At 38.6% G+C, this 24658-nt stretch overlaps 1 protein-coding gene across 5 annotated transcripts in view; it reads right to left on the bottom strand.

The window, feature by feature from the left end:
• AKAP6 (A-kinase anchoring protein 6) overlaps positions 1 to 24658 on the bottom strand; it is a 480213-nt gene that overhangs the window by 12584 nt on the left and 442971 nt on the right. The gene's annotated exons all lie outside the window — the stretch shown is intronic.

Below are 24658 nucleotides of genomic sequence, written 5' to 3'. Positions count from 1 at the left end.
GAATTAGGGAACACAAGCATGAAAATTTTATCCATTCGAAATCTCTTGGAAGACTCAGGAAAGAAATTTGCTCCAAGCATAGATTTGAAAGATAGCATAATTATTAGCTCTATTGTTCTATGGAATAACATCCAAAATTATTGAAACAGGCTGTTCTATCAATAGTAATTTGTCACTGAAAATAATAACATAGATTAAAATGTAAGATTATTATAGTCAAATTGTAATTTGTAGAATTAACCATTTTCTATTGACTCTTCTACATTTTTAACCTTGGACTGAGTGAAGATAAAACTGTCAGGTAAAGAAAAACAATATAGCCTATCATATCTCTTAAGACACATTCACTCGGACACTGTCTTAGTTCTGGAGGCCGCAGTGGAATACTGTCTGCAGCCGCCGAAGGTGAAGCCCCCATGCCTCCATTCCTGGGTTTTGTACTTGAAGCAGTTTTTGACTGGGGTGCAGTCACAAAGGTGGCTGCAGAGCAAAGGTGCAGCCACCTGTGGAGCCATGTCTTTCTTCGCCTTCCCTTTCAGGGCAGTGCCTCTTTAGAGTTTGCCCTGTTCCCAGTCAGACCCAAGATGAGCAACACTGGACTGTTTCCTCACCTACATCTTCCAGGACCCTGAGTCTGGGGACCAGTGCTCCAGGGCAGTCTCTTAATCACACTTCTCTCAGTCCCTCTGTTCCTTGGCCCCTCTCTCTCTCTCTGACAGAGATTCCACTTTGGTCCTTGTTAAATAATTTCACTATTTTCAGTCCAACTTCTATTTCTTACAGGCAGGAACCTCCCTCTTTAGCCCACCTCCAGCCCTAGAATAACAACCACCTGAAGACTGCCCTGACTCCCAAGGATGCAGTGTCCCAGATTCTTGTAATTATGCTGCTCTCTGCCTGCACAACCGGGACCCTGGGTACTTGTGTGAACCTTCTGGTTTTAACCCTGTTGAGATGGAACTTGACAAATTCTGGGGCACAGTAGTAGCTGAACTGGCTCTTGGACTCTGTCTAGACTCCTCCACCATCCTCACTTGCTGTCCAGCTGTCATGTGGATTCATGCGAGAGCCAAGAGAGGTAATAGAGGTACTGTGCACCCTGTCAGAGTCAAGGACAGACAGAAACAGAACTCTGTAGTTCAGCCTATGCTTGTACAGGGCAGCTGGGCACAGGAGCATGACTACAGAACTACATATGCAGAGTGAGTGAAGTGCTGGTTTTGCTGCTGATCTGCATGGCCTTGGGCAAGTTGCTCAGCCTATCATCTGATCACCAGTCTCCTCACATCACTTGTTAAAAGGGGCTAGCACTACTGTATTTTGCCAGGTATAACATGTTCCCATGTATAATACACACCCAAGTTTTTGGCCCAAACGTCTAGGAAAAAAATCTTTTGTTTTAATTTTTTAATTCAATTATTAATTTATTTTTATTTAGAAATGAAACTGATTGTTGTATTCCAGGGCATTATTTTGCACATGGATATCACCATTGCTTTTTAGAGTTACACCTTTAATGCATAAGCATAAATAAAAGAGTTTAAAAATGCTTATATAGATATGGAATTAGTATTATCCATGTATAATGTGCATCCTTATTTTTCCCTCAAACATTTGGGAAAAAAAAAGTGCACATTATACACAGCACAATGTGGTATCTTTCAAGATAATTCTGAGCACTAAATGAGCTATGCATGTGGAGGGCTGAGGAGGCAGTTGGTTTGGGGTAGCTATAATTCTTAATGCACGTAGAATTGCTCTAGAGTGGCCTTGAGTCAATTCATAAAGGGTTCTCCCTGCCTACCTCATTCAGTCCTTCACATCATTCCTTTCAATTTGCTCTTAAAACCACAAGGGATTCACGACTGGGTAGGTAGAGAGAGGTGTCATGCAGTATAACAGGTCAGCATATTTGCATTACAATTCAGATTTCCTTTAATAGTCTGGTTGAAAACCCAGACTAATGCTTTATTCCTTGGTTGTGGGAAAAAGACTGCCAGCAAAACATTAGCAAAACTTTCTTTAAGTCCTTAATCCTTTCTGAAACTAACTGTTAAAGGATACCACCAGACACATTAAGTATAAAATACCCATTAGCACTTTATTATACTGGATATATAAGAGATTATCTGTATGACCTACTTAAATTTAAAAGAGTCCAATTACAAAGTAAACATTAATTAAGGGATATTTTTAAATTTTATAACAGAAATCTTTCCTACTGCCAATGTTACAGCAGTTAATTTAGTACACCCGCACTCATCACACTCGCTTAGGTATGGAGTGCATACACTGTGATGAATTTTTATTAGAATTTCTGTTTATTCTTTGCTTGCTGATAAAGGCAATACTAATGACTGCTTAGTATGGCTAATGAATGTTAAAATCTTCAGCTGCAGGAACGATCAATCAATCTAATCAAATAGTATATTAATTTCAAATACTATCTTGGCTGACAATATACTCTGAGAGCGCTAATAAATAATTGAACCAGTCTTTCAAAGGAGCTCTCCTTGTCATTGTCTGGTTGACGCTAACATTGAGCAGCACAGATTTTCCACGAGAGTCCCAAACCTGGGCTCACATTGGATGCGGGAGCCCTGCCATCTGGACGTGTGCCGGGAGCTCAGCCCAACTGATGCCGGTAACTCGGACTCGTCTTCCATGACAGAGTCATTTTCTGACCAAATGCTGCCTTATTGGCTTTCCAAATGCAAGCCTAACAAAGTATGAAACTTACAGCAGTACCTAAAAGAACAAATCCTTTGTTCAGTAAAGTGGTTGGACTGGAAAATTTCCAATGAAAATGATTAAACTTTTGGATATAACATTATCTTTACCCCTTCGTAATTTTCTCCTATATATCTCTAAATTTATTGTAATTTCTGAGATATTTTTGCATGTCAATTCCAGGAATATCTGACAACATCCATTGGTAAATCATTCACTTTGGACTTTAAACTTATATATTAAGAAAATACTACTTGCCCTACCTCTCTTCTGTCATGGGTTAAATTCTGTCAATATTTTTGATAAAATCTCCATTTTCTCAAGATTTACCCTCACACCTAAAACATACCCTGGGGGCAAGGACATGGGGAAAGTTTCCAAGAGAAAGGACATTAGGATGTTTATATAACTCAAAAGTTGTCTTTGAAGAAAAGGTATATGCATAGAGTAATATAGCTGGTAGGAAAATTATCTGTTGTTATCATTTTTCTAGAGGAATTGTCTGATACTTAAAAAAATACAAGTGTTCCTGTCTTTGTGAAGTGATGAGTCAAAACTGGACGAGCTGGGGAGCTGTGTAGTCAGACCACCTGGGTTCCCAAGGGCTTGGGGTCGGGGGAGCAACTCGTCTCCCACCTCTTGTCCTTGTGTGGACAAAAATTGATGTTAACACAAAATATTTGTATATGCAATTCCAATACAGAGTCTGCAATTCCAGAGACAATTCTGAATTAAGTTAATTTGTGCAGGGGTCCCTTATTCATAAACTTGCTTCACTGGTACAGAATTTTGGCTGAACCCAAGGGCTTTAGATAAATACACACAAACACACATCTTTACAGATCTGCTCAAGAAGCAAGTAGAATTAATTGGTGCTGGTTTACTTTTATTCTTAGAAGCAAGTTATTTATATTAGCACCATATATACAGGGAAGGTAACTAAAAATGGCTGGAGAAACGATGAAGAGGAGGAAGAGAAAGAGAAGGAGGAGGAAAGAAGCAAGATTCCAACTTCAGTAAGTAATACCATCCCAATTAACTTCCTTCTATACTTGTATATCTTTAATTGAGTAAGGTCTCCCAGGACTGCGTTTCTGGGATTTTCTTAAAATTTGAGGTTAAAGGGTGAATTTTTATAAGCGATAAGAAATACATTGTCAGCTGAAGAGGAGAGATGAAGGAAACTGGCATTCTATAAAACAACTCAACAGAGATTTGATATAGCTATCTCTGGATTCCTTTAATTTCCTTTAAAATGTTGCATCTTTTGAAAATCTAAAGAATCTCAAAAAGAGCAGGATATTCTTTTTGTGATTCCACTCGAACTTTGGGTGCTCAGAATGGAAAAACCATTAGAAGGATTTGTGTTCCCCCCGTTTATCCCAGATCCAGAACTTTATTGAGTGATACCATTTGCAAAGCCCTGGGAGAGGAAATTTATCTGTAGAAAAGCAGGTTACAACAAAAACATACAACTAAATAAAAATAATAAAACCATAAACAGCTTTACTTGTAATTGAATAAAGATATGTATATTCACCCTAAAGCAAAAAGCAGATCCACAGTGTGAGAGGACCATGCAGAGGAGGGAAAAATCATATATATATCAAAGTGGGGAATCAATTGAAATGAGGGGGAATTCTAGCCTTCATATACTCACTCTGACTTTTTGATGCAATAGTGTCCCTAGAACCTACCTCCAAATGTAAAACCAAAGTGTCTGAGCATTAGCTGCATATTTATTTTCCTAAATTAGACTCAGGTAGAATTTTTTTAAAAACAGAAAAAGACAAAACACATCAATGATGACAACAAACAGCCAGTTTTCAAAAAATGAAATGACAAATTTTGTGAAAACGGAGTTTTTTATTACTCTGCCTCTTATTGGGTAGGGAACTGAATCAGAGTTAGCAAGAAAAAAAGATAGATGAAAAAAGAAGTAGGGTAAAAGTATGACGTTCACTAACTATTTTGGGACTTGGGCTAGAAACTTGAACAGATCTGAGTTTGAATGCTGCATCCTCCCCCTCATGTTAGCTCTGTGTTCCCGGATGAGTTATTAAATATCTACATGCCTCAGTTCCATCATTTGTTTTTCCAAAGTAACCACAGGTCATTGTGTCTACCTTAGAGATTGCTGGGAGCTGGAAATGAGAAAATGTTTGTCGAGTCTTGTGGGGAGGGCCTGGCACACAGCAGGGGTGCAAGGATGGGCAGCTTTCAGCACATATTCCCTGTGCTGGAGGGAAAGGATGACAGCACAACAGTATGGCTAACTGTTAAATAATCACAACAGTGTTTGCATTAAAACTGGTGGTTGGTTGACTAATCTCTTTAATACAACCACATGCATGGAATTCAATACAATAAACAGCAGTTAGGTCTTCTACTCACTCCCCTTGCACTTAAATGGGGAGTCGGTTTGTCTTTCATGTTTCAACTGGGCTCGTCCCTGTCCCTCAGGAATAACCGGATGAGAAAGGACACTTGCCCAAACTTCAGTGAGGCCTACAGCACAATGACTTCCTATTTCCTGAAAATAACTTTAAAAAAAAATGCAAGTCCATTGTCTGTGAAATTCTATCACAACTGACACATCACAACAATCAACTACTGCTCACTATCTATCAGATTGACAATAATATTAAAGCAACTTGCCTCAGCTCAGAAAACCCTTTGAAAGTCTATCTCACATTAATGAACAAAACCATTTCAGTGAATGCTCTTTTTCAATAATGAAGCTGATCAGAAACTCAAAATGGACAAATAAAACCCCAAAGTATCTCACAGATATCACTAAAATGATTACCAACATGGACATATTTCATAGTCCTAATTACAAAGACATTTCTGAAAGAGTTGAAAATAAAAATCCATTAGATGTTTTAAAAGTAAGTTTTACAATAGCAAAATTGCCTTAGTTCTCAACAGGGACCAGAGACAAAAGGGAGCCCACTATCGGGAAGCAGGGTTCTTCCTCCCGGATCTGTACTCCGTGGGGCTCTTTCTGTGCTGTCTCCACTAGGGCCCCAGCATCAAAAATAGCACTTGGCAGAGAGCTGGTTCTCAAAAATATATAAACTGAGTGAATTGAAGAAACAAAGACTCGTCCATGACCTCATGGACTGTTGAAGGGCTCTGAGGAAAGGCCCTGAGGTAAAACTCTGCCATGGCAAAACCACCTGGAGAATTTCTGACCTCCTAACTGGTGCCACCTCTCAGATAGGCTAGTAGCCTCAAAAACACTGGGTTCAGTGAAAGAAGTCAGATACAAAACTCATATACAGTGGACTCTTAAACAATATAGGTGTTAGGGGCACTAATGCCCACGTGCAGTTAAAAATCCATGGAACTTTTTACTCCTCCAAAACTTAACTATTAATAGCCACTGTCAACAGGAGGCCTCACTGGTAACATATACAGTGAATTACCACATTTTATGTATGTATTATGTACTGTATTCTTACTACAAAGTAAGCTGGGGGAAAGAAAATGTTATTGAGAAAATAATAAAGAGAAAATATATTTACTGTATTGTTGGGAACTTCCCTCCCTGGTTTCAGAAACTGTAACCCCCCCAAGGCTAAGGCTGAGTGACTGACCTTCAGACCATAAGCCACTAAGGAGACGAAGCTTAGAAGCTTATGTCCCTGGCAGGAGCACCGCTTCTGCTCCTTTCACTTCACCCTGCCTGGCCCCCAATGCTTGGTCGGTTAGCCAATGATGGGTAAGATTCCCCAAGGGGGGAATGATCTAAGACAGGCAGGATCACGTGGAGGACCCAGGGAAGGACTTGGGGGGCTGTGGAGAAAGGGGGTGATGGACTTTTGCCCCTCGGCTTCGACAAAGTCTGAGTCCTCATTCTGTCTGCGAGAAGTCTCCTAATCTCTTGGCTGCCTTACTTCCCCTGCCTGACTTAAGCCTGAAACAATGACAGAGGGCAGTGCAGCCCTGTGCTGGAAAGGGCGGGTTCCCCGGGTGATCATGCCTAACTAAGAAAGAATATGTAAAATCCTGTGAGACCTGCTTTGTTTAGAATGCTCTCAACTAAATGATTAGGGCCTGAGCAAGAAGTGAGTTTGTTCCTCAAAGTTTTATAGCTCTTTAGCTATCTGACCCTGACTCAAAATAAGTCCTCAGAGTTCTTTGTATGTTATCTATTATTTGATCCTTACTGCCTGACAATGATTAATGAGCTTTATCTGCATTCCTGTGCAAAACAAACCTAATAAAAGCCCATTGAGGAAAAGGCTCTGGGTCCTTCTCCTTTGAGAGATAGGCCACCTTTCCTCCCCAAGAAGATCATGTCTTGGTAGACTTATTCTCATCCATGGTGGCTGGTGGGGGAGGGCCCTGTGGGCAGAGCCCCCCCTACATTTATTTACTAAAAAAGTAAATACTAAAAAGTATAGGTGGACCATCAAATCTGCTTTGTTCAAAGGTCAGCTTTGCTTATTGTGTGCTTCCATTTATATGAAATATTCAGACTGGATAATTCAGACACAATAGAAATTGGTGGTCACCAGGGGCTTAGGCAAGGAGAGTAGGGAGTAATTGCTTAATTGGTGTGGAGTTTCCTTTTTGAGCAATAAAAATGTTTTGGAACTAAAGAGAGGTAATAGTTTTACAACTTTCTGAATGCACTAAACGCCATTAAATTGCTCGCTTTAAAATGATTAATTTTATGTTATGTCAGTTTCAAATCAATTTAAACAAATATAACAGGAGTCCTCAGTCCTGCTGAGGTTCAGAGCTGGTGATACCATCAGATGTAAGAGGACTTCATCACTCTGCTGGGGACTTTGCTTAATACAAACATTACAACAGGTAATATTTCTGAATTTATTTATATCATTGTAGATATATTATCAACAAAGACCATTTCTTTATTACAGTCTTCTTTGGCCTGCATGCATGCTCACATTCCCGGAAATGCTGAAGAGTAAGTATAGTGCTTCTCTTAGTTCAACTGCACTCATTTTGATGCAACAGTTTCTTTTGAGGAGAAACAAGGAGTGTGACTAAGAGATCCCTCATTTGCTGAACCCTCTGGCAGGGTCACCAGTGGCCTTGGGATGGTCCACACCAGCCACACATACTTTAGTCTTATTTTAGTTGATTCCTCTGTAACATTTGACCCCACTTTTATTGACATTCTCTCTGCCTTTGAGTACCTTGATTCCAAGCCTCCTCATGAAACCCACTTCAGCTGTCTCTTAAATGACAGTATTGTTACAGGGTGCGCCCAAGAGAGGGGCCCCAAATAGGAATTTGGAATGGGGCCCAGAACTCAGGGTGTCCAGGAAATATTAGGATGTCCTCAGCCCTCCCCGCACAGGTGTGGGTTGGGGAAAGGGACACATGGAGCAGGGCCACTGAGAGCTGTTTTGCATAGCAACAGCTTTGCAGCTAACCTCTGGCATGGTCATTTAACACATCTATAACCTTTAACTGGTTGCATAGATATGTTAAATAGCTGTGGCCTTGCTCTGAGCCAGAGGGATGAAGTAACTTCCCCCCAAGATGTAACTGGGAGGCAACTGCCCGGAGTTACAGTGCCTGCCTGAGAACTTGGAGATGATTGGCTCCATGACATGGGGCCATGCCTGCCCAGACTCACTATGGCAGCCCAGTAAAGCTGGAAGGATATAAGAGTGCTGGTAAGTGTAGCCAGTTGTGGGAGGAGTCGGAAATGGGGCTGCCGAGGAAGATTAGCGCGGGGATTTAAACCATCCCTGGCAGCCATTGAAGGGAGAACCATGTGGTTTTGGCAGAGTGGAGACTCCCGCAGCCATTGTGCAAAGAGGACCATGCAGCTGTCGCAGTGCAGAGAGAGGACCACTCAGCTGTGGCAATAGAAAGGACAACCATGTGGCTGTGGACATGTAAGAGAGCCACGTGGCTTTGCCAGAGTGGGGACCCCTGCAGCATTAGTAGGGGGAACCACCACCTGGCTTTAGCAGAAATCCTGGCAACACAGGTGATGGTGCTGGGAACCAAGGGAGGCCTACCAGCTGAGACAGATTACTGGGAAGAACTGAGGGCTGCCTGAGCCACGGGTTTGTATTTCTTTTCCTGAGATACGGTACCCCAAACTGGGCAAAGGGGGGAAGGAAGGACTGTGTGTGTTTGTGGGTGTTTTAAGGGACTTTGGGGTTTTGATGAAGCCATTAGTTCACTACTTTAACTATGTACAGAATTAAATAAACATTTCCTTTCCTTTTCACGAAAATCTGGCATTGAAAGATGTCTTTCCTATAAGGCAATGGACACAACAAACCTGGGGGGTTCCTTTCGGTAATAGTATATTGCCCTTTGACCCCCTTTTGTTTCTGTAACAGTATGGCCCACAGTTCCACTCCTTTTCACCTACAGACGTCCCTGCCATGGTTTAGCCACCTGAGGTCTGATGGACTATTATTGTGAAGGTATACAGGTAACACTGAGGAGAAAGAAATTCAGAGAAAGTTTTGAGGGAGGGGGACATTGCAAATAGAGCTTTGGGGATGCCTTCAAGGGAGAAAGGAGCAACCAGCAAAGGAAACAGGAAGATCCAGGTAGAACTACTGGTATAATATTCTGGAAGCTGAAAGGAGACTTTTGAAGTAGTGGGTGGTGAAGAGTATTACAGTCAGAGAAGATAAGAAGAAGGGGTGGGGGATGAGGGGAAGCCACTGAATTAGCAAGAAGAAAGTCATTTGTGACCATGGAGAGGGCAGGCGCTAGAGAGGCTGGTGGGGGAAGAAAGGAGCAGGCTAGGTAGCAGCCTGGTAGAGCCGCTGTTGAAATTGTGAGCCTAAGTCTTGGCAGTTGCTATTCACCACCTCCATTATCCTCTGGCACCAGTGTTGGAAGAAGAACAGAGTGAAGAAACTTTGGAGGCTACAGAATCTATAGGAAACTCTTCAACTGTTCTAACACCTCTGACTTCAATCCCAGACATTGTAGTCCATCCTGACTCTGTATCTTTTAAAACAAACAAATTTGATTTTGTGTGTGAAGAATAAGTTTGTCAAGAACTTTAAAGTTCTATAAACACGGTGATTGTGGAACTGTAAGAAGAAATTTGTAGAAGAAAAAAATGATACACAAAATTATAAGCACTTCTTTTTTTCCTTTTTATAATTTTACTTTCTCTGGAGGTCTGCTCCAAAAAGTGATATTTTGATTAAGAGGCAATATGTTTGTAACAATAAATTAAATAAAATTAGATACTATCATACTTTCTAAATGACTTTTGGGTGTATTAATCTCAGTGTTGGTAGTAGCAAAGCTAGGTGGCAATAGATGAATGCCTTGAATCAAGCTATGTTTTTCTTAACCAAGTTAATTATTGCAGACATCACTATTCATATTTGTTAAGCATCCACTATAGGAAAATTTACTTCATCAACAATTGTGAATGTTTTACTAGAAGTAACTAGAAAAGTAATCTACTTCTATTGGTGAATAAATTATTTTATCTGAACTATTGCTTTATATGCAAACATATTGAAATTTGTATTATACTCAGAATAGACCAAATTGGTTTATTTTTCTCTTCTCAGTCACTATTCTGTTTTCCTGAAAATTTTCCCCCATAGTTTCAAGAAAGTGCCTAAATTTAGGATTGTTTAAATGAATTTGGAGAGGATTTTTTAATAGGAGGAATTTCTATATCTGACCTCTTCAGTATTATGTGGAACTAAAACAAAACAAAACAAAAAGGTAAGTAGAAAAAATTAACCTCAAAAAAGCTGTAAAAACTCAGCTACTATGAAATAGTGGCATTTTCCACATTCCACCCTATGGCAAACTTGTTTGGATGACAATAACAGACCCACAAGCCAAGTTATATAAACTATGTTCCCCATAATGATAACAGCTAGTCCAGCTTTTCTGTCATTATTCTGTTTGGCATTTGCCTTTTGACTGTCAGGAGTTGATATAACATTTGAGTTTTGGGCCTCAGGATATAATATTTGTCTCACCTTTGCCTTAGGGAAAAGTACACTATTGTCCCTGCTTTTTTTTATTTATTTATTTTTAGAGAGGGAAGGGAGGGAGAAAGAGAGAGAGAAACATCAATGTGGGGTTGCTGGGGGTCATGGCCTGCAACCCAGGCATGTACCCTGACTGGGAATCGAACCTGAGACACTTTGGTTCACAGCCCACACTCAATCCACTGAGTGTCCCTGCTTTATAATAAGAATCTTCTGTTAATAAAAACCTATTATTTTGAAACCTACAAAGTATATTCATAATAAAGAGGAAGTAAACAGTCCCATAAACAAGTGAAGTTTACTAGCACCTGGGCTTCTCTGTGACACAGATTTGGGTTCCTAATTATCAGACTGAATTTTACAAACACAAGATTTGTCGTATGGTCCTGGGGTAGACTAATGCACAAGGACAGCTGAAAAGCCTAGCATCAGATAAGAGAGTTCACCCATATTCAGAATCCATGCTCTTTAAAATGTATATATTACTAGAGAGAAGTTGGTATCTTTTCACTTTCAACAAGGTACACATTAAGAGCCAACACTATGTTATTACTATTCTTAATTGTTTGCTCCTCTCAGATAAATGGAGTGAGGGACTTTTGCTTTTTGTTTTTAATTTGAAGAACATGACTCTAACTCACCATTCATACAAAAACAAAACAAAAACCACAACACAACTAAGAATAAAACAGGCGAATTTGGATAAGCAAATTAAGAAACACCAAAAATGGTAGGAATCATTTTAATCTCTTTTCCATCTCATCCACACCAGTCAACCAAACTTCTCTTGCGTTTCTCAGTTTATCGTCTAATTGACCCAAAGTTTAAGATGGTTAACAGGCAAATCAGCCATGATTTGTTTTCTTAGGATGACTTAACCCTTGTATCTACATCTGATTTAATTTCATTTGACTTATGTCTTTGTTTCAATAGTGTTCTTTAATGATAACTACTTTTATTTATTTTTAATTTTAATTATATTTTATTGATTATGCTATTACAGTTGTCCCAATTTCCCCCCTTTGCCTCCCTCCATCTAGTACCCCCCCACTCCCTCAGGCAGAGCCACACCATTGTTCATGTCAATGCATCATGCGTATAAATTCTTTGGCTACTCCATTTCCTATATTGTACTTCATATCCCCATGGCTATTCAGCAACTACCCATTTGTATTGTACTTCTTAATCCCCTCACCTCTTCACCCATTCCCCTACACCCTCCTCCTATCTGGCAACCCTCAAAACGCTTTCCATATCCATGATTCTGTCTCTGTTCTTTTTGTTTGCTTAGCTTCGATTGTTGCTAATTTTAGATTCAATTGTTGCTAGATACTTTATTGTTCATAGTTTTGATCTTCTTTTTCTTAAAAACGTCCCTTTAACATTTCATATAATAATGGTTTGGTGATGATGAGCTCCTTTAGGTTTTCCTTGTCTGGGAAGCTCTTTATTTGCCCTTCGGTTCTAAATGATAGCTTTGCTGGGTGCAACAATCTTGGCGGTAGGTCCCTGCTTTTCATGCCTTTGAATATTTCTTGTTAATCCCTTCTAACCTGCAAAGTTCCTTTACAGAAATCAGCTGACAGTCTTGTGGGAACTCCCCTGTTGGTAACTAACTTCCTTTCTCTTGCTGCTTTTAAGATTCTCTCTTTATCTTTAAACTCTGGTAGTTTAACTATGATGTGTCTTGGAGTGGACCTTCTTGCATCCTTCTTGTTTGGGACTCTCTGTGTTTCCTGGAGCTGCATGTCTACTTCCTTTACAAAATTAAGGAAGTTTCCTTTCATTATTTTTTCAAATAGATTTTCAATTTCTTGCTCTTTCTTTTCTCCTTCTGGAACCCCTATGATCCAAATGTTGGAATGTTTCAAAATGAGGATAGTGTAACAATAACTACTTTTAGACTTAAGGAGGACTGGTAAGTCTCAAAATTGCTATATCATCTCCCTTGAGTTGTCACTGTTGTCTCTCCCCTACAAAAAATAAAATAAAATAACTGGAGAGAATATAAGGTATACCTGATGCTGGAAAAGTTTCTTGAAATTTCAAGATAATTTCATATAAGGTAATAAACATTTCTGATGTAAGTTTCCAAGAGATTTTATATTCTGATTCCTAGAGTCCTTAGACATGTTGAAAATATAGAATCCCCAGACAATTTTCTTATTGAGATCTAAAGGTAAAAATACTAAGGATCATGAGATCTGATTTGATTTAAAACTCAATCTTTACTGGCATAGAAGCTCTGGTCCTGGGCTCTTATGAAGGAGTCCCTTGAGAGTATTAAATGTCAGGACCTTAATTCAAACTGTAACCCAAATCAAAGGTTCCCAAATCAAAGAAACATAAATTTCACTCTAGAAGAAAGATGATCTCAAAATGTGAATTGATTTTAAATTTTAAAAAGCAATATTAGAGGCTTAGAATCACCGTAATCCTTTAAAATCCTTTTGCAATGTAAAAAATAACTAAGAGCTCCAAACTCTTGAGCTGGCAACTAAGAGAATATGCTGAGTTTACAGCCCAGGGAGGCAGGACATTGACAGCCAGCAGAACTAACCACCTGGGCCAAAGCTGCTTACTTAACCACTCTAGGCACTGGACAATGGTAGCATGTGACTTATCTCTGTTTTTCAAGCAGTCACTGCAGAGTATACCATAGTTTCACTACATACAGCTTGGCTGTTTCTTTTTCTTAATAAATAGCAACAATCAAGGGAATACAATACCAAGTGACCTCCACCTTCTACCAATCAACAGTATTTTTCAAGCCTCGTCTATGCAAGACATTCTCCAGACAACATTATTGCTGCTCTTAGGAAGCATAAGGAACACTTGGATAAATAGAGATCCCTTATGTTTATCTGCAGATAGGTTCCATATTAAGACAACAAAGGCTTCATTTTTTCCCTCAAAATTAAAGTCCCCCCTCCCACCAGATTAATCATTTTTCCTCATTATTCAGTAAAATCACTAGATGAGCTGTGACTCCATAAACTTTAGGAACTCATTTATTATGTTGACTGATCAGACCTTGTGTTTATTTACACAGTGTACCCATAAAAACTCAGCTTTCATTAGTGCTGGGGAGGAAGAGTCCCTCCCTTCATGGGGGAAGGTGAAGCTGAGGAAGATAATTAACCATGAAACAATAAGGAGGCTTGCTGGGTAAGCAGTAGTGTGAAAACAGTTACTCCTCACAAAAGAGGGGAAATTAGCTTGCTGGATAAAAAAGGAAGTGTCAGATTGAAGACTGAAAGGCCTGCCAACAGAAGTAGATAGCTCTATGCATCATTAATGAAATTTTTTAACACTTAAACGCCACAGCTGTCCACATTTAAATGCATGTAAATGCCATGTGTTTCCAGAGACTAATATGAATGTTAAAACATTTCTTTTCCCCTTAAACTTCTAGATATTGTCTCTGTCTGTTTCATTTCACCTACTTTCTTTCCAAGAATAAAAATGCACCAGTTTTTTCAGCATTGTGTCCTCATTTCCAAAACCCACGTATACCAAGCATACTGGAGATGGGCAGCATGCTCATTATATTTTAACAAACACATTATTTTACATTCATAATACCGATATTTTAGTAAACAGAAAGTTTGTTTTGATTTTGCTGCTTCACAGAGTGAAGACTTAAGATGTGTGTTTCCTTTCAAAACTTCCTCCTGGAGCATTAGTGCTCCCTGAAGCAGCCCCATTTTGGCAGGAATTCAGGTCTGTGCAGTGCCAAAAGAAATAGAATAAACAAACACTGCTCCATGCAGCTGGTGAGATAATTTACATATTACTGCACACCAAACATGAAGACCTGAATATGGATTAGAACTACGGTGATGACACAAATGTCATATAGACAAAGGGAAACAAAATCCAACACACTGTTGTTTATTTTACCACTGCTACTGTATGAGTGCCACTCAGAAAGAAAAAAATAGAGAAATTGCTTTTTGAAAATTGGGCCCCCTTAGTTGAAGTGGGTTTTTTCAAACTGTAAAACAAGAGAAAAAAGAGTAAATTGCATAGGTTATTTGGATCCCTTAATCTCTGCTTTTTGTCTTTTGAGTTAAACCAATCTTAACGTGCATCAACTTAGATGGGGTGAGTTAGTGATCTTACAGGAATAACTTTTGATATATCAAGACACCTGAGTTCCTACCCTAAGTAGCCCTTTCTACACCATTGACAATTTTAACTGAGAACTGTGATCTTTAATTCAGAATCTAAGTTCCATGAATGGGATCCTTGGGAAGGAAGCCCAGTAGGCCATTTGAGCCCATTAAAGCTCCATCAGGAAATACCATCTAGCAACTTATTGTCTTGCCTTATTCCTGCACATGCTAATTCCTGCACATTTGGTTGCAACAAATTGATTATTGTCTTATTGTCCATAGCTAGATGTATAGGTGTCCTAGGGAGGAAGGGACATCTCTCTGGATATGTATGGCTGTAACTCCTTTCTAGTCCCTGGGGACAAGAGCTATATGAAAAGCTAAGGAAGTAACACTTAACAAATAATGATGGTGATAGGATGAGAAATAAAAGATTACAAGATATTTTAGCTTCCACCAAATTAAAAATTCTTTATTCTGCATTGGATAAGGTTGACTTTTCTTTATATGCAAAACTGTTCTTGAAATTAAATTATCTTAGGAGCTTCTAGCACTTAATCTTTAGAATTGTCATTATGCCTACCCTTGCATAAGTATAAAAACAAAGGAAGAGATCAGGGCCAGGTGGGAGAATCTAGTTAGTTAGATATCATTAAAGTTTAATAGTCAATAGTATACTTTAACATTGAAGAAACAAACCATCTGAAAAAGGACAAGGTAGTTGGAGTTATTTTACCAGGTGAGGAAAAGTCTATATAGGGACTTACTTTCTACAGAATTTGGAAAGCTATTATGACTAGGATAATGAAAGAGTTCTCTATTTCCACAATTTCAAACTCAAGAAGTGAAATTACATTGCAGCAATGTAAGTAGATGACATACACCCAGGAGATTTGTTATTAAACTGGCAACCAAACATTCTCATAGACCTCCATAAAAGTTTGCAAAAAATCTATCCTTAGACTCTTTTCTTAAAAAAGGGACAACAATGTATTCAGGATAACCCTACACACCGCTTTCAAATCAAGCTTCCTAAAATAAATCCTTTCATTGTATTACTCTTCTCATTAAACAAAACAAACAATAAAAACAACTTTCAGTGGCCATTTACTCTTCTATTATTATTTTGACTTTTAAGGCATTCTATAATCTAGGAATATAAAAATGGCTAAAATTTAATTGAATGCTCCCCCAAAGCTGATTTTCACTACAGGAACTAGCTCATGAATATTCCCTGCCCACTATGTCATCATGTCTCTCTGTACATAGTAGATATTCAATAAATATTTTAATTAATAAATAAGTTTGGTTTCTATTGCCCTCACCACATCTCTCAAAATTCTGTCTTAAACTCCTCTACAAAAATTTGTCTGGATACTTAGTCCTCAGTTATTTCCCTTTCATTTGATTCTTACAGTAGTGATAGAATTACATAATTTAGTATTTATATTTGTTGATTATTCCTTCCTTCCTTCAGTCCTGTGTAATTCTGCCCAGGCATTGGGCCAATATAAAGGTAGATTGGGCAAAGACTCACCTCTCAATTATCTTGTAGCTTTTTATTCAGTTTTGTAATGGGTGCTGTCATTTTCATCCCAAACACAGTTTGAAATAATTATTGTCTCATCTATGTCAATATTATCTTACTGTCACTCTATAGTTTGTAAATACCTTGTTAATGAAGATCATTACCTGTACTACTTGTATACAGACAAACCTCAGAACAATACTGTGTATATAGCAGGTTCTCAAGAGGTACTTTTGTTCTTTCCAATTCCATGATCTGTATGAATCAGACAACAAACCGTCTTTCCAAATGGTTAAATATTCAATATTTGCAGAACCAACAGAAATACACTGATACCATTATGTTTATGGGAAGGATATTTAACCTAAATTATAACAGATTTAGTTTTTTAGACTTTAGACCTATGGGCCTGCCTGTACTATTTTGCACTGCTACATTCCTTTATGCAAAAATTAGCCTTTTCAATATTGGCATTTTACTTTTAACGTCCTGCATGACTAAACATAGAATCTTTTCTTTGACATTCAGTAAACTTAGTCATTTTATGTTAAAAAAATCACAAAACATAATTGAAGTGAAAAAATAGACCTAAGTATTAGACCTGAATGAAAAAGAAAATTAGAGTTAATCATATCTTCCTAAAGGAAAACAAAATTATTTGACCCCATTGGCATTTCCACTTAAATGTTTTCTCTACAATCAAAACTTAAATGTAACTATTGCTTCACAATTAGGGCGTTGGTTTCAAGGCTTAATAACTATTATTTCTAGACCAGTGATTCCCAGCCACTTTCAAGTGACATATAGAAAATGCTAACACAGAGAGTTCTGGCCAAGATGGAGGCATAGGTAGAAAACTTTCACTTCCTCACATAACCTAAAGAAGGATAACACACAACTTAAAAACAATAAACCACCAGAACTGCCAGAATAGCAAACTTCATGGTACTCGGACAACCAAGGAGTTAAAGAAACATTCATTCAGACTAGTAGGAGGGGGCAGAGACGGGCAGCCAGGTGGGCGGAGAAGACCCACAGCAAGGCAGCGGACCTGGTGGGCAAGGAGCAGCTGACTCACCAGGAAACTACAGAATCAAAACCTCCAGTGGTAAAATACTGTGGGGTTTACAAAGGCAGGAGAAACTCCCAGTCCCACAGGACAGTTCGCTGGAAAGTGGGGCAGAGCAGAGCAAGCTAGTGGCATTGTTCCTTCTCTGATTCTTCCCCCACAGAGAGCACAACCAAGAGGATTGCCACACCCTGGTGAATACTTAAGGCTCCACCCCCTTAAAACTTAACAGGTGTGCTAAAAAAAAAAAATGGCCCAAATTAAAGAACATATCAAAACTCCAGAAAAAGAGCTAAGCAACAAGGAGATAGACAACCTGTCTGATGCAGAATTCAAAACACTGTTAATCAGTATGCTCACAGAATTGATTGGGCTCAGTTGCAAAATAAAGGAAGAAAGGAAAGGTACATAAAGTAAAATAAAGCAAAATATACAGGGAACCAACAGTGAAGGAAAGAAAACTAGGATTTAAATCAATGACTTGGAACAAAAGGAAAAAATAAATATCTAATTGGAACAGAATGAAGAAACAAGAATTCAAGACAATGAGGAGAGGCTTTGGAACCTCTGAGATAACTTTAAGTGCTCCAACATCTGAATCATAGGGCTGCCAGAAGGAGAAGAAAAAGAATAAAAAATTGAAAAGTTATTTGAACAAACAATGAAGGAAAACTTCCTCAATCTGGCAAAGGAAATGGACTTCCAGGAAGTCCAGGAAGCCCAGGGAGTCCCAAAGAAATTGGACCCAAGGAGGAGCACACCTAGACACATCATAATTAAATTGCTAAAGATTAAGATAAGGAGAGAATCTTAAAAGCAGCAAGAGGAGAGAGTTATCTACAAAGGAGTGCCCATAAGACTATCAGCTGATTTCTCAAAAGAAACCATACATTTAAGAAGGGGCTGGAAATAAGTATTTGAAGTCAAGAAAGGCAAGGACCTACATCCAAGATTACTCTATCCAGTAAAGCTATCATTTAGAATGGAAGGGCAGATAAAGTGCTTCTCAGATAAGGTCAAGTTAAAGGAATTCATCATCACCAAGCCCTTATTATATGAAATGTTAAAGGTACTTATCTAAGAAATAGAAGAAAATTAAAAATTATGAATAATAAAATGACAACGAACCCATAACTATCAACAACTGAACCTAAAAAACAAAAACTATGCAAACAACTAGAACAGGAACAGAATCACAGAAGTGAAGATCACATGGAGGGTTATCCATGGTGAGGGGGAGGGGAAAAAATACAAGGAAAGGAAGCATAATTGGTAGGCATAAAATAGACAGGGCAAGGTTAAGAATAGTATAGGAAATATAGAAGCCAAAGAACTTATATGTATAATTCATGGACATGAACTAAGGGGTGGGGGGATGCTGGAGGGTGGGGAGGTATGGGGTAGAGGGGGGATAAAGGGGAGAAAAAAATTGGGACAACTGTAATAGCATAATCAATAAAAGATACTTTAGAAAAAAAGAAAATGCTAACACCAACTTGCACACTGGGAAGGAAGGAGGATGTTACCCACTACAGAAGGCAAATGGCCTGGACTCCTCACAAGCCCTTGACTGCATTCGCCTTTTCCCCCTCCTCCCACACACCAAGAGAGATAAGGGTTTCACTATCTTAACTTACCTTTAATTGATTCAGGGTAACTGGCTGGTCAGCTATACACAACATAAATACAATTAGAGGTTTCTTTGGTTGGGAAAACCATGAACATATGAGAAGATAAAAAAGTGGGTCAATGTAAATGAAATGGAGATAAGCAACTTATCAGATATAGAGTGTACAGTAATGATTATAAGGATACTCAACAGTATAAAAAAGACATAGAAGCCATAAAAATGGACTGGACAGAAATAAAGAATGCAATATCTAAAATAAGTAACACACTGGAAAGAATAAACAGTAGGTTAGATGAAGCGGAAGATCAAATCAGTAATTTGGAAGAGAAGCTAGAAAACAACACCCAAGCAGAGCAGCAAAAAAGAAAAAAGAATTTAAAAATAAGAAGAGCTTAAGAAGCCTTTGGGTCAACATGAAGCATAACAACATCCAGAAAATGAGGATACCAGAAAAAGAGTAAGCAAGGGATTGAGAACCTATTTGAAGAAATAATCACCAAATGGTACACTTCTGGCCAAGATGGAGGCATAGGTAGACACACTGTTCCTTGTCGCACAACCAAAATAAGGTCAGCAACAATTGAGAAACAAGATAACAACCAGATCTGACAGGAAATTGATCTAAATGGAAGTCAGACAACCAGGAAAATAGACCCGTTCATCCAGACCAGTAGGAGGGAAGAAGTTGGGCAGCCGGGTGCAGGTTCCAGTCAGGAGAACTGAGAGCATTGGGACCGGGCGCATAAGGCATCCACATGCAAGACCGGAGTGGGTGGATCCTGAGCAGGCAAGCAGCAGCTGGCAGACCCAGGCCAAGGGGTGGCAAACAGCAGACCCAGCAAGGCGGCGATTGTGAAGCAAGACACTGTGTGCAACCCAGGATCCCAGAACTGGGAAATAGAGCCTTGGGGCACTGATTGAGAACACCTGTGGGGATTGAGGATCAGGGAGGGACTCCCAGCCTCTCAGGAGAGGTCCTTGGAGGGCCCCACAGTGTGCACAAGACCACCTACATGAGAACCGACACCAGAGGGGCTCAGTTTGCTCAGGGGAAGCAGCAGAAGGGACTGAGATCCCACGGAAAACGGAGCAAGTACCATTGTTCCCTCTCAGACCCCACACCCACATACAATGTCACAACACAGCGACTGGAGTACCCCACCCTGGTGAACACCTAAGGCTCCACCCCTCATATGTAACAGGTGCAACCAGACCAAAGGAAAAAATAAAATAAAATAAAAAAGATGGCTCAAACAGAATTAAAAGCCCCAGAGCCACTTTTCTTAAGAGACTAAGAGATTGCCAACCTATCAGATGCACAGTTCAAAGCACTGGTGATCAGGATGCTCACGGAATTGGTTGATTTTGGTTGCAAATTAGATGAAAAAATGAAGGCTACAATAAGTAAAATGAAGAAAATTGCACAGGGAACTAATAGTGATGGAATGAAAGTTGGGTCTCTCACATCAATGGAGTGGACCAGAAGGAAGAAAAAAACATGCAATCAGAAAAGAATGAAGAAATCTAAGAATTCAAAAAAGTGAGGAGAGACTTAGGAACCTCCAGGACATCTTTAAACATTCCAACATCCGAATTATAGGGGTACCAGAAGGAGAAGAGGAAGAGCAACAAGTGGAAGAATTATTTGAACAAATAATAAAGGAGAACTTCCCCACTCTGGCAAAGGAAATAGACTTCCAGGAAGTCCAGGGAGCTCACACAGTCCCAAAGAAGTTGGACCCAAGGAGGAACACACCAAGGCACATCATAATTACATTAGCCAAGGTAAAAATGAAGGAGAGAATCCTAGAAGCAGCAAGAGACAAAGAGACAGTGACCTACAAAGGAGTTCCCATCAGACTGTCAGCTGATTTTCAAAAGAGACCTTACAGGCAAGAATGGGCTGGAAAGAAGTATTCCAAGTCATGAAAGTCAAGGACCTACATCCCAGATTGCTCTATCCAGCAAAGCTTTCATTTAGAATGGAAGGGCAGATAAAGTGCTTTTCAGATAAGGTCAGGTTAAAGGAGTTCATCATCACCAAGCCTTTATTTTAGTAAATGTTAAAGGGACTTATCTAAGAAAAAGAAGATAAAAAAACATGTATAGTAAAATGACAGTAAACCTACAATTATTAACAACCACACCTAAAACAAAAGCAAAAAGAAACTTAGCAAACAACTAGAACAGGAACAGAACCATAGAAATGGAGATCACATGGAGTGTTAGCAATAGGGGAGTGGGAGGAGGAGAGAGGAGGAAAAGGTATGGAAAATAAGTAGCATAGATGGTAGGTAGAAAATAGACAGGTGGAGGGCAAGAATAATATGGGAAATGTAGAAGCTAAAGAACTTATTGACACATGGACATGAACTAAAGGGGGGGAATGTGGGTGGGAGAGGGTGTGCAGGGTGAAGGGGAATGAAGGGGGAAAATGGGACAACCATAGTAGCATAATTAATAAAATATATTTAAAAATTTTTAAAAATTAAAAAAATATCACCAAAAATTTTCACAACCTGGTGAAGGAAAAAGACACATAAGTGCAAGAAGGTCAGAGAGTCCCAAAGAAGAGGGTCCCAAAAAGGCCCACATAAAGACACATCATAATTAAAATGGCAAAGCTTAAAGACAAGGAGAGAACCTTAAAACTGCAAAAGAAAAGCAGTTACTTACCTGCAAGGGAGCTCCAATTAGACTGTCATCTGATTTCTCAACAGAAACATTTCAGACCAGAAGATATTGGCATAAAATAACCAAGGTGATGAAAAGCAAGGGCCTACAACAAAGGTTACTTTACCCAACAAGGCTATAATTTTAAATTGAAGGAGAAATAAAGAGCTTCTCAGTCAAGAAAAAGCTAAAGGAGTCTGTTAACATCAAACCAGTACTGTAAGAAATGTTAAAAGGCTTGGAGGAAGAGGAAGAAGAGGAAGAGAAAGAGGAAGAAGAAGAAAAAGAAGAAGAAGAAGAGAAAGAAGAAGAGGAAGAAGAGGAGGAGGAGGAGGAGGAGGAAGAAGAAGAAGAAGAAGAAGAAGAAGAAGAAGAGGAAGAAGAAGAGGAAGAAGGAGGAGGAGGAGGAAGGAGGAGGAGAAGGAAGGGAAGAAGAAGTGAAGAAGAAAGAAGGAGAAGGAGGAGGAGGAGAAGGAGGAGGAGGGGGAGGGTGATGATGGGGAGGAGGAAGGGAGAGAGGGGAGGGAGGGGAGAAGGAGAAGAAGAAGACAACCACAGAGGAGAAAGAGGAGGAGGAGAGGAAAATAGTAAAAAAAAGGCAATAAATACATATCTGTCAATAATCACCTTAAATGTAACTGCCTTAAATGTTCCAATCAGAAGACATAGAGTAGCTGAAGGATAAGAAAACAAGACCCATACACATGCTGTCTCCAAGAGGCCCACCTCAGAGTGAAAGATACACAGAGACTAAAAGTAAAGGCATGGAAAAAGATATTTCATGCAAATGAAAAGGAAAAAAAAAGCTTGGGTAGCAATACTTGTATCTGACAAAATACACTTTAAAATGAAGACCAAAGAAAGAGACAAAGAAGGACACTACATGACAATGAAGGGGACAACCCAACAAGAAGATATAACCCTAATAAACATTTATACACCCAACATAGGAGCACCTAAATATGTAAAGCAAATCTTGATGAACATAAAGGGAGAGGATGACAAAAATACAGTCCTAGTAGGGGACTTTAACACTGCATTGACTTCAATGGATAGATCTTCCTGACAGATAATTAACAAGGAGACAGCAGCCTTAAATGACACACTATGATCAATAAATTTAATTGATATCTAGAGAACATTTAATCTAAAAGCAGCAGACTATACATCCCTTTCAAGTGAAAACAGTACATTTTCTAGGATTGACCACATGTTAGGGCACAAAACAAGCCTCGATAAATTTAAGAATACTGAAATCATAACAAGCATCTTCTCTGACCACAATGCTATGAAACTAGAAATCAATCACAAGAAGGAAACAGAAAAATACACAATGACATGGAAGCTATATAACATGTTATTACACAACAAATAGGTCAACAATGAGATCAAGAAAGAAATCAAAAGATACCTTGAAAAATTGAAAATGAGAATACAACAATCAAAAATCTGTGGGACACAGGGGAAGCAGTCTTAAGAGGGAAATTCATAGCAATACACGCCTATGTCAAGAAACAAGAAAAACCTCAAACAAACAATCTAACTTTACACATAAAAGAAATTGAAAAAGAACAACAAACAAAGCCCAAAGTGAATGGAAGGAAGCAAATAATAAAGACCAGAGCAGCAATAAACAAAATAGAGTCTAAGAAAAAGATATATAAGATCAATGAATCCAAGAGCTGGTTCTTTGAAATGATAAACAAGATTAACAAACCTTGAACCAGACTCATCAAGAGAAGAAGAGAGGAGCAAAATAATTAAAATCAGAAATGGAAGAGGAGAAATAACTACTGACACCAAAGAAATACAAAAGATTCCAAGAAAATATTGTGAACAACTATATGCCAACAAATTGGACAGCCTGGATGAAATGGAAAAATTCCTAGAAACACGCAATCTTCCAAAATTAAATCAGGAAGAATCAGAATTAGAATAGACAGATTACACCTAGTGAAACTGAAACAGTAATTTAAAAAAACACCCTAAAAAACAAAAGCTCTTGACTGGATAGCCTCACAAGTTAATTTTACCAAACATTCTGAGAAGAACTAACACCTCTCCTTCTCAAATAATTTCAAATAAGAAGAAATAAAAGGCATCCAAATTGGAAAGGAAAATATAAAACTCTTTATTTGCAGATGACATGATACTGTACACAGAAAATCCTAATGACTCCACCAAGAAACTACTAGAACTGATAAATGAGTCCAGCAAAGCAGCAGGATATAAAATTAATATCCAGAAATCAGTTGCATTTTATATGCCAATAATGAACTCTCAGAAAAGGAAATTAAGAAAACAATCCCATTCATGATTGCTTCAAAAAGACTAAAATGCCTAGGAATAAATTTAAACAAGGATGTAAAAGATCTATACTTGAAAAATTATAAGACACTGAAGAAAGAAATGGAAAAAGATACCATGCTTATGGATAGGAAGAATTAACATCATTAAAATGTCCATGCCACCCAAAGCAATCTATAGATTCAATGCAATTCCAATCAAGACTCCAATGACATATTTCATAGAACTTGAACAAATATTTCAAAAATATATATGGAACCACAAAAGGACCCACATAGAAACAGTGGTCCTGAGAAAGGAGAACAAAGTTGGAGGAATCATGCTCCTTAATATCAAACTATACTATAAGGCTATAGTAATCAAAACAGCATGGTACTAGCATAAAAACAGACACATAGATTAATGGAATGGCACAGACAGCTCAGAAGTAAACCCACACCTTTACAGTGAATTAATATTCAACAGAGGAAGCAACCACATAGAATAGGCTAAAGATAGTTTATTTAACAAATGGTGTTTGGAGAATTGGACAGATATGTATAGAAAAATGAAACTAGACCACATTCATATACTACAAAAAAGAGTAAATTCAAAATGGATTAAAGACTTAAATATTTGATG

Source organism: Phyllostomus hastatus, unplaced genomic scaffold, assembly GCF_019186645.2.
Source record: "Phyllostomus hastatus isolate PE091 unplaced genomic scaffold, TTU_PhHast_1.1 phas_contig_348, whole genome shotgun sequence".
Lineage (NCBI taxonomy): Eukaryota > Metazoa > Chordata > Mammalia > Chiroptera > Phyllostomidae > Phyllostomus > Phyllostomus hastatus.
This window is presented reverse-complemented; position numbering and strand designations above follow the sequence as displayed.